The following is a 9,570-nucleotide window of genomic DNA, read 5'->3' as shown; positions in this document are numbered from 1 at the left end:
TCCTGGGATGTAGGTGCTGTTATCTCCATTTTATAGATAAGGAAACTGAGGTAGCTACCCAAGACAGAATTTGAACTAAGATCTTGGATTTCCATTTTTTTTAAATGGCTAAAATAAAACCTGGGGCTTTTTTTTTGTTTTTTTTGTTTTTTTTTTTTTTTTTTGGTGTGCTGTTTGAAAAGAAGCTTCACTTATCTGGAAGCTTAACTAATGGAGAATATCCCATTCCCTGACCATATGGGATCACTGCTTTAGAGGGTGTTTGAACTGGGTTCAAATAGAAGTCTAGGATCCCCAATCCCTTTGTCTCTTGTAATTCCTTAACCTGGGCTTTTGGTGGCACTCAGTTCTTGAGGTTTGGAGTCTTGATACTGAACAGCCAATGGTTAGATCCTCTCCTAGGGTCTCCCAAGAGTCTTCACACTCATGGCCAGCCATCCATTAGTCCAGATCCACCAAGCTCCCAGGCTGAGCTAGGTAGAGCCACAGGAGGAGAGGGGAGAGGAGGGGAGGAGGAGGAGGAGGAGGAGGCTCTCTTGAGTAGGGAGGAGGGGCAAGGGCATCAGAAACAGCTTTCCTTTCCCGTCCACCCAATAATAATAGCTCTATAAATGAATAGGTATTTGTATAGCACTTTAGGTCATTCTCTCCTTTGGTCTTCACTACCACCTTTTGAGGCAGGCATTTTGTGGATGAAGAAATTAGCTCCTGAAAGTTAAACCCATGATCACATAGCTAGTTAGGGTCCAAAGTGAGACCCGAACCCAGGTTTCTCCTAAAGGTAGTGTTCTCTCCATAGTCTGCTGTGTCCATAGCACTTGAAGATGGGTGAGGAGTTGGGTGGAGAATCCCATCCACTTACTATGTGAGGGAAGATGGATCGGACTAGAGCTGGAAGGGTCCCTATAAGATGATCAAGGCCCAAGCCCATAGGGGGTCATTTCTTTGTTTTCTTTCTTACACGTATTAGGACGTATCTCCTTTCACATTGAATAGAGGGAACTTGGAGGTTTTCTTCCCATGTGTTTGCATGGTAGAAGCTATAGTTTATTTCTTTTCATATCGATTAGAGGGTACAGGAAGATGTGCTGAAAGCCAAGAGATCCAAGGCCTGGGAAAAGATTGGGACCTCCATCATTACATCATACCTCTGTAGCTTAGCTGCCAATTTCTGAAAACTCCACCTAGTGGCTGGCACTGTGGCTGTGTGCCCCATCAGCCTAGCCCACACTGAAGAGGAAGCCAGAGTGTCGACTGTGACTGCCACCAAAGGCAGAGGGCTAGAAAGCTGGTAGGGGTTCCAGATCAGAGAATCTAGGGGGAGCTGGTGACAAGGATGATGACAATGACAGCTCGCATTTATATAATGTTTGCAAAGTATCTCATTTAATCCTTATGACAACCTTGGGAAGTAGGTGCTATTATTATCCCTATTTTACAGTTAAGGAAATTGAAGCAGAGGTTAAGTGACCTGTCCAAGGTCACATAGTGTGTGAAGCTTCATAGCTTCATAGGTGTGCCTAGCTCCTATCAATCCAAATCACAATAAAACATTTATTAAGCACCTACACTGTGACATGCCTAGAGTCAGGCAGACTCATCTTCCTGAGTTCAAATACAGCCTCAGACACAATGTGAGCCTGGGCAAATCACTTAGCCCTGCATACCTCAGTTTCCTCATCTGTAAAATGAGCCGGAGAAGGACATGGCAAACCACTCCATGATCTTTTCCAAGAAAACCCCAAATGGGGTCACACAGACACAACAAGTGTGCTAGGCAAGGTCAAAGATAAGACACTCCTTAAGGAGCTTACATTCTACAACATCTGGAAAATAAATAGAGGCACAAAGTCATTTCAAAAGGGAGAAGGTGCTTATAAGGGGGGAATCAATAAAAGCTATAGGCAGGAGATCATTCTTGAGCTGTGCTTTGAAGGACTGCTTGAGGCAGAGGAGAGAGGAGAAGAGGAGTGAATTCCCAAAATAGGGCATCATTTGTACAAAGTTATGGTGGCTGGAGGTAGAATATTGCTTAGCAGAAACAGCTAGTAGACTTGTTTGACAGAAACGGAGAAAGTATGAAATTTGGAGAGTGTAAAATAAGATTGAAAAAGCAAAGGGGGTTGGTTAGGGAATGCTTTTAAATGTCAGGTTGAGGGTTTGGGGGTTGTTTTTTTAATCCTAGAGGCAATTGGGAGCCATTGAAGATTTTAGGGGTGGGGTGGGGAAGATGATCAGATCTATGTGTAAAACATCTGTGGTCACAGTCACTAAGTGATAGCACAGGCACTGCAGAGATGTAAACAGCCCAAATCAGCTCATTTGTTGCCTTTCTGAATAACAGCAATAATAATAATAGCATGTTAAGGTTTGTAAAGCACTTTACATGTACTCATTTGATCCTCACCACAACCCTGGAAGATGTATTATTATCCCCATTTTACAGAGGAGGAAACTGAGGTAGACAAAGCTTAAGGGACTTGCCCAGGATCACACAGCTAGTAAATTTCTGAATCAAGATTTGAACTCTATTCTTCCTGAATCCACAAACCCACCTATCTCAAGCCTTACTACCACTACCTCAAGCCTATAGAAGGTCAGTGTGGCATTATAGATCTTTTTTTCAATGGGGGAGTATAATATCCAAGTTGTCTACCACATGACTCTCTACTTAAGGCACCAACCAAGGGCCTCATCAATCAATGAACATTTATTAAGGGCCTACTCTGTTCCAGGCAGGGTGTTAAATGCTGAGGTTACAAAATGAGGCAAAAGACAGCCCCTGCCTTCAAGGCTTTTACAATCCAGTGGAGGAGACAACACGAAAAGCAAGCAGGAAGGGTGGTCCCCATGTGGCTCCCTATCCAGGGTCCAAGCCTCAGATTCTCTTTGCTCCTGTGGCTGTTCCCTATGCCAGCATTTTGTTCAGGAAGATCCTCTTAAGGAAAAAAAAGATGGGGAACTCTAAGACCTCAACACACACACACTGATCTAATCACTAAGATGTCCCAAATCTGTTTCCCCCATGAGACCTTTTCTGAGAACAGAGAATTATTATTAGGAAGCTATTGCCAAGAGTCTGGGCAGGAGGTGAGGAGGGTCTGTACGGTGGTAGCTGTGTAAATGGAGAAAAAAAGACAAATGCAAGAGATAGTGTGGAAACAGAATCAAGGAGTTTTGGCAACTGACTACCGAGGCTGAAGAAGGGTTGAATTGAAGACAACACCAAGATTGCAGGCCCGGATGACTAGAACAGTGAAGGTGCCCTTATAAAAACTGGCATATCTGAAGGAAGGATGGGTTTGGGGGAAGTATAATGACTTGTGTTTTAAACATGTTAAGTTTGATATGTTTACAAGGACATCTAGGTGGCGATGTCTACCAGGCAGTTGGTAATGTGGCAGTAAAATTCAAGAGAGAGATTAAGACTGGATATAGGGATCTATGAATGTCTGGGGAGATAGAGACAAAGAGAAACAAGGAGAGACAGAGACAGGGAGAGACCCACACAGAGAGAGAGGGAGACAGGGAGAGAGAGAGAGAGTGAGTGAGTGGGGGGAGAGAGAGAGAGAGAGAGAGAGTGAGAGAGAGAGAGAGAAAGAGGGGCTTGGGGGATGCCCACACTTCAGAATAAGATAATGATCTAGCAAAGGAGACCAAGAAAATACCATCACAGAGGGCAAAGGAGGAGAGACCATCCAAGAGGAAAGGTGGTTGACTGTCAGAAGCTACAGAGACAATAAGAAATGAAGAAAATTGGATTCAACGGTGAAGAGATCACTGTCCACCTTGGAGGGAGCAAGTGGTAGGGTTGGAAGCCAGATTGCAAGGTGTTAACAAAGTGAGTGGGAGGTGAGGTATAGGCAACAATGTAAACAACCTTTCCCTAGATTATAGGATCATTGATCTAGAACTGAAGACCTCAGACCCCATGAAGTCCCCCGCCCCCTCATTTTACAGGTGAGGAAACTGATGCCCAAAGAGGCGTTGAAACAATTCAGCTAGCAGCTGCTGTGGGGATGAAAGACCAACACAAGCCCAACAACAAGAACGATGCCAGCACAAGTTCTTTTGATCGGCTTTACTAAGGAAAGCAATGTTAAGGGGATAACAATCTTACTTTAATCCAACATATACATATATCATTCGATTAGTTTAGGGGAAAAAGCCAGCACCCTGAACTTCGAAGCAAATACAAACAAATTACAAAGATACATTATAAACAGACAAAATGCAATTCACAGTCACCAAGAAGCCATCAACATCTGAGTTCAGGAGCTGGGGAGCTCATAGTCACTTACCACTCCTCCTGTGGCTCAGAGCCCCAGGCAAATAGCTCTGTTCTCTCTTTTTATAGAGTCTTTGGATGTCATCAAACATCATCTGAGGGACCAGAACTTAGGCACATACTATTGGCTCTGGTCTTAGCAACTCCCCTTAAGGCCCTGAGGACTTCATGCCCACATCAGTTTAGCACCTAGTAGATAGGCACCTAGTAAGGCTCAATCAAAGACACTTAATTTAGCATTCTAAAACAGTAAAAAAGAGTCCCAACTTAATTAACATTACAAGAGGCTAATTAGCATACCCAAGGTCACACTGGTGAACCACAGTGGAAGAACCAAGATTTGAACCCACACCTTTTTACTCTGGTGCCAGTGCTCTTTCCATGGTATCCCATGTCCATTTTAACATGAAGGAATGATTGTATCAAATTAAGGGAGAGCTGAAGATATTTATAGGTGTAAAGGAAAGAACTAGTGCATATGGAGAGATTAGGGATAAGGAGAGAGAGGAAGGAATGATTGAGAGGGCCAGCTTTGGGAGGAGATCGTATCAACAGGGGAAAGGTAAGAGAATAGCCATGTATTAAGCACCTACTATGAACACTTTTTTATGAATATTACCTTATCTGATCCTCACAGCTATGTGAAGCAGGTGTTAGTCTTCTCATCCCCACTTTACAGATGAGGAAACAGAAGTTAAGTCACTCCCCCAGGATCAGTAAGCACCTGAGGCTGGATTTGAGCTTGGGTCTTCCTGACTCCAGGCCCCAGTTCTGGCTCTACCCAATTCATCACCAGCCGCCATGGTACCAATAGAGGGGTTGGCCTTGGCATAGAGAAGGCCCCCGCCTTTTTTGTCAGAGAATGGAGCAAAAGGGGAGACAATGGGGGATGACAAAGAGGGGATTTGAGGTATGGAAGGATGGAGTCAAAGAAGCTCTGAAACTTACTGTCTCTGAAGCCTTGCATATGTCACTTCTTCAAGAAGCCTCAGTTTCCTCTTTCTCTGTAAAATGAAATCAATTGGATTAAATGACCATGGCTCCTTCTGGGACAGCTACATGGATAGAATGCCCAGCCTGGAGTCAGGAACACCTGAGTTCAAATCTGGCCTCTGACATTTACAAGCTGTGTGACCCTGGGCAAGTCACTTAACCCTGTTTGCCTCAGTTTCCTCATCTGTAAAATGGGCTAGAAAAGGAAATGACAAATCACTCCAGTATCTTTGCCAAGAAAACAAACAAACCCAAAAAGGGTCACGAAGAGTAAGAAACAACTAAAAAGCAATTTGGTTCCTTCTGGCTCTAAACCTATGACGCTATAAGGATGTCCTCTTTTTTGTTTTTTTTCTCAGTAGGAGATGAGATCCTCCCCTAAGAGGGAAGGGGGAGGAAATGATAGAAGTCTGGAGAGAGAGACAAGAGATAGAGGCAGAGAGAGAGAGAGAGAGAGAGAGTTGTAATCATAGTCAATCAATCTAAAATGAAAAGACTATTGTTCTATAAGAGGCCCTATGAGATTAGATGACATAAAACTGCAATAAAACCCGGACAACTTGGTTATTTGGACCTTTTTTTCTTTTTGGTAAAAGTTTTATTGCTGCTCTTTTTCCCTCACATTCTTAACCCTTCTCATTAACTCCCCCACCCCCATAGAACCCTTCTTTTTAACAAATAAATACAATTGAGTAAAACAAATCTCCACAACGGCCCTGTCTCACAATGTATGCCTTGTTCCACACTTTTGACTGCCACCTCTCTGCAGAAAGAAGGGAGACAGACTTCACCATCAAATCCTCTGAAATGGTAATTTGTCCTTCAGTCATGTACAACTCTTTGTGACCCCATTTGGGATTTTCTTAGCAAAGATACTGAAGTGGTTTGCTATTTCCTTCTCCAATTCATTTTACAGATGAGGAAAATGAAGCAAACAGGTTAAGTGACTTGCTCAGGATCACACTGCTGAAGAGGTTAAAGAAAAAGTGATGATAGGTAGAGAACCATAGGTTTCTAGGGGTGCTGGAGACCCCAGAATACTGACACACCGGGTCCTGCTGAAAGAATTCGACTCAAGCCTTCTCAGCCAAGGGAAAAAACAAAGTTTATTAGGGATTCACCATAATGGCTTGTCTTAAGAAATCCCACCCTTTGTGACGCCTGTTTTCACAAGCGGGCCAGATTCAATCTGAGCTGAGCTGGATTGAATCTGAGCACCTTCATGGAGGCAAGATGGAGATTATATACACAAAGATTGTAGGAGGGATTGAGGGGTGGTCTGGGGTGACTAGAGGAGGGCTTTAGGGAGGGTCTTGAGGAGGAGTCTAAGGAGGACAAGATGAGGTGAGACTCCAGGAACCAAGAGAATGGAATTAAGGGTGGGAAGTAGCTGAAGGCATGGATATTTATAGTACCAAGGGTGGGAAGTAGCTGGACAATAAAGGGCAAGGCTAGGTAGAGATTTGGGCCAAATGATAATGTAAGACTTATGGCCTTAGGGGAAGGCCAGATCTAGTTGGAAGATTCAAGGAGAGTTCAAGGGGGCTCCCAGAGACTGTGTTCCAGATTCAAGGGGGTTCCCGGAGACTGTGCCCTCATCACTGCTACTGAGTATCCGAGGTCAGATTTATGCACCGGCCCAGCGTTCTATCCACTGTACCCCCTAGGGGCCCAAGATTATAATTGGTCACTGTATTGATCAGAGTTATAAAGTTATTTTCCTTTATATAACTGTGGTCATTATATAAATTGTTTTTCTGGTTCTGATTTCTTTGCTTTAAATCAGTGCATATAAGTCTTCCCAAGTTTCTCTGAATTCCTCATATTCAGAGGTAATTTCATAAGGCACAGTTTTATCTCATTCATATGCCAGCACTGTTCAGTCATTATCCCAGCCAATGGGCATTCCCTTTCCTTCTAACAAGAAGTACTCCTATCTGGGCAGCTAGGTGGCACAGTGAGTAGAGCACCGGACCTGGGTTCAAATCCAGCCTCAGACACTTACTAGCTGTGTGACCTTGGGCAAGTCACTTAACCCCAATTGCCCTGCCTTCCCCTCTCAAAAAAAAAAGTACTACTATCAGTATATATAGGTCATAGATCTAGAAATGAAAAGCTCCACCTTTACTTCTCATTTTTTGGGGGCCCAGGAAGGTTAAATAACATCTTCAAGATCACACAAGGAGCATCAGAGGAGGGAATTTAACCAATGACCTTGCAGTCCAGAGACTCCACTATACCATTCTTATCTTTGGAGCAGCTAGATGGTGCAGTGGGCCTGAGTTTGAATTCTACCTCAGATACTTAGTAGCTGACTAAAGACTCATCTTCCTAAGTTCAAATCTGGCCTCATACACTTACTAGCTGGGCAACCCTAGGCAAGTTGCTTAACCCTGTTTGCCTCAGTTTCCTCATCTGTAAAATGAGTCGGAGAAGGAAATGGCAAACCACTCCGGTATCCTTGCCAAGAAAGCCCCAAATAGGGTCGTGAAGAGTCAGATACAATTAAAAGACAAAAACAATTTTTTTTGGAGGGGGAGGTACAGCTAGGTGGCAAAGTGGATAGAAAAACACCAGGCCTGGATGCAGGATGATCTGAGTTCAGATACAACCTTAGACACTGGCTGTGTGACTCTGGGCAAGTTACTTAACCCTTTTTGCCTCAGTTTCCTCATCCGTAAAATAAGCTAGAGAAGGAAATGGCAAACCACTCCAGTACCTTTGCCAAAAAAAAATCCCAAAAAACCAACCCAAAATGGGGTCATGAAGACTAAACAACAAACAACATGGACATCAAAACAGCTGGGCCATGCCCCATTGGCTTCCTGGCAACTAGATGAGAAACAGCCCCACCTTGAGGCCCCAGCATTTCTTGCTCCTCACTCTCTAAAGGAAACTTTTCCCCAATTGCTCTTAGTGCCTTCCCTCAGTTGATTATTTCCTATTTATCCTGTATATAGCTTGTTTTTGCACAATTGTTTGTTGTCTCTCCCGTCAGACTGGGAGCTCCTGAAGGGAAGGTACTGTCTTTTGCCTTTCTTTGTATCCCCAACACTTTATTGAGTGACTGACTCTAATTAGCCTGGGAAAGGGAGGTCCATTTGGCTAGTTAGTGCCTTTTGCCGGCATAATTTATTTTTTCCTGATTCAGCCTTTTTCTTCACCACACGGTAATCAGACAGGACACAGTTTAGAATACCTGGTCATGCTCTGAAATGAGGAGCAGGATACTCTCTTATGCATGTGGATTATACCAGGCAAAGAAGACCGCACATGTTCCTGAGTTGGGCTTTCACCAGTCTGTCATATAAAGGATGGCTTTTTTGTAGGGAGAAGGGAGGAACACATTGGGAAGTGAAAGTGATTTAAAAAACCAGCAAAAGATATCTTCTCTTTTTTTGGTCAAAAGAAAGAAAACTGCCTCTTCAGATTATTTATCTATTGGTGAATGACTCTTGTTCTTATACATTTAAATCTTGTCTATCAGATCCAATCTTATATATTTAAATCTTAGATATCTTTATTATAGATATTTGTTGCAAAGATATTTTCCCCAATTAACTGCTTCTCTTCTAATTCCAGCTACACTGATTTTATTCATGTTGTCTGACTTTCCCCAAAGGACTTCTATGAGATATGAGCAGGAAGAGAGACAGCAGGTGATGGCAGTAACCCAGGAGTTTGGCAAGGAATAGCTAGTTGATGAGAGTACAAGAAGGTAAGGGGTCTAAGGGCAGCTAATAGTATGTGGTCGAACTGGTCAAGGCCATGAAGGCATGGAAAGGAGGAGGGCAGAGAACAAAACAGGGAGGGATAGAAAGATTGGAGGCCACCATATGGATAAAGAACAGATTTAGGAGGCTAGGTAGTTGCGTTGGTAACTAAGGTGGGGCTCCAGGTGGGGCCAATGAAGGGAGGTCTGATTATATCTTTGCTCCCAAGTAGGTCCAAAACCCCTAGCTACTAGGTGCTAAGCCAATGTGGGTGTGAAGTCCCCAGGGTCCTGAGAGGAGTTGCTAAGACCAGAGACAATAGTAAGAGCTTAAGTTCTGGTCACTCAGATGACATGTGGACAGCTAAAGAGTGCATAGAAAGAGAGAACAGAGCTATTTGCTTAGGGCTCTCATTCTTGGTGGTATGATGATGTGGAGACTGGGGGGCAGCTGTAGTTAAGAGCCCTCCAGCTTGTAAACCCGGATGTTGGGACTTTGTTAAACTCTGGTAACTATGTATTGAGATCTGAATCAGACAAGGTCTGTCTGTTGATGTTTGTAATTTGTTTGTATTTG

The sequence above is a fragment of the Trichosurus vulpecula genome, chromosome 4 (genome assembly GCF_011100635.1).
Source record: "Trichosurus vulpecula isolate mTriVul1 chromosome 4, mTriVul1.pri, whole genome shotgun sequence".
Lineage (NCBI taxonomy): Eukaryota > Metazoa > Chordata > Mammalia > Diprotodontia > Phalangeridae > Trichosurus > Trichosurus vulpecula.
This window is presented reverse-complemented; position numbering follows the sequence as displayed.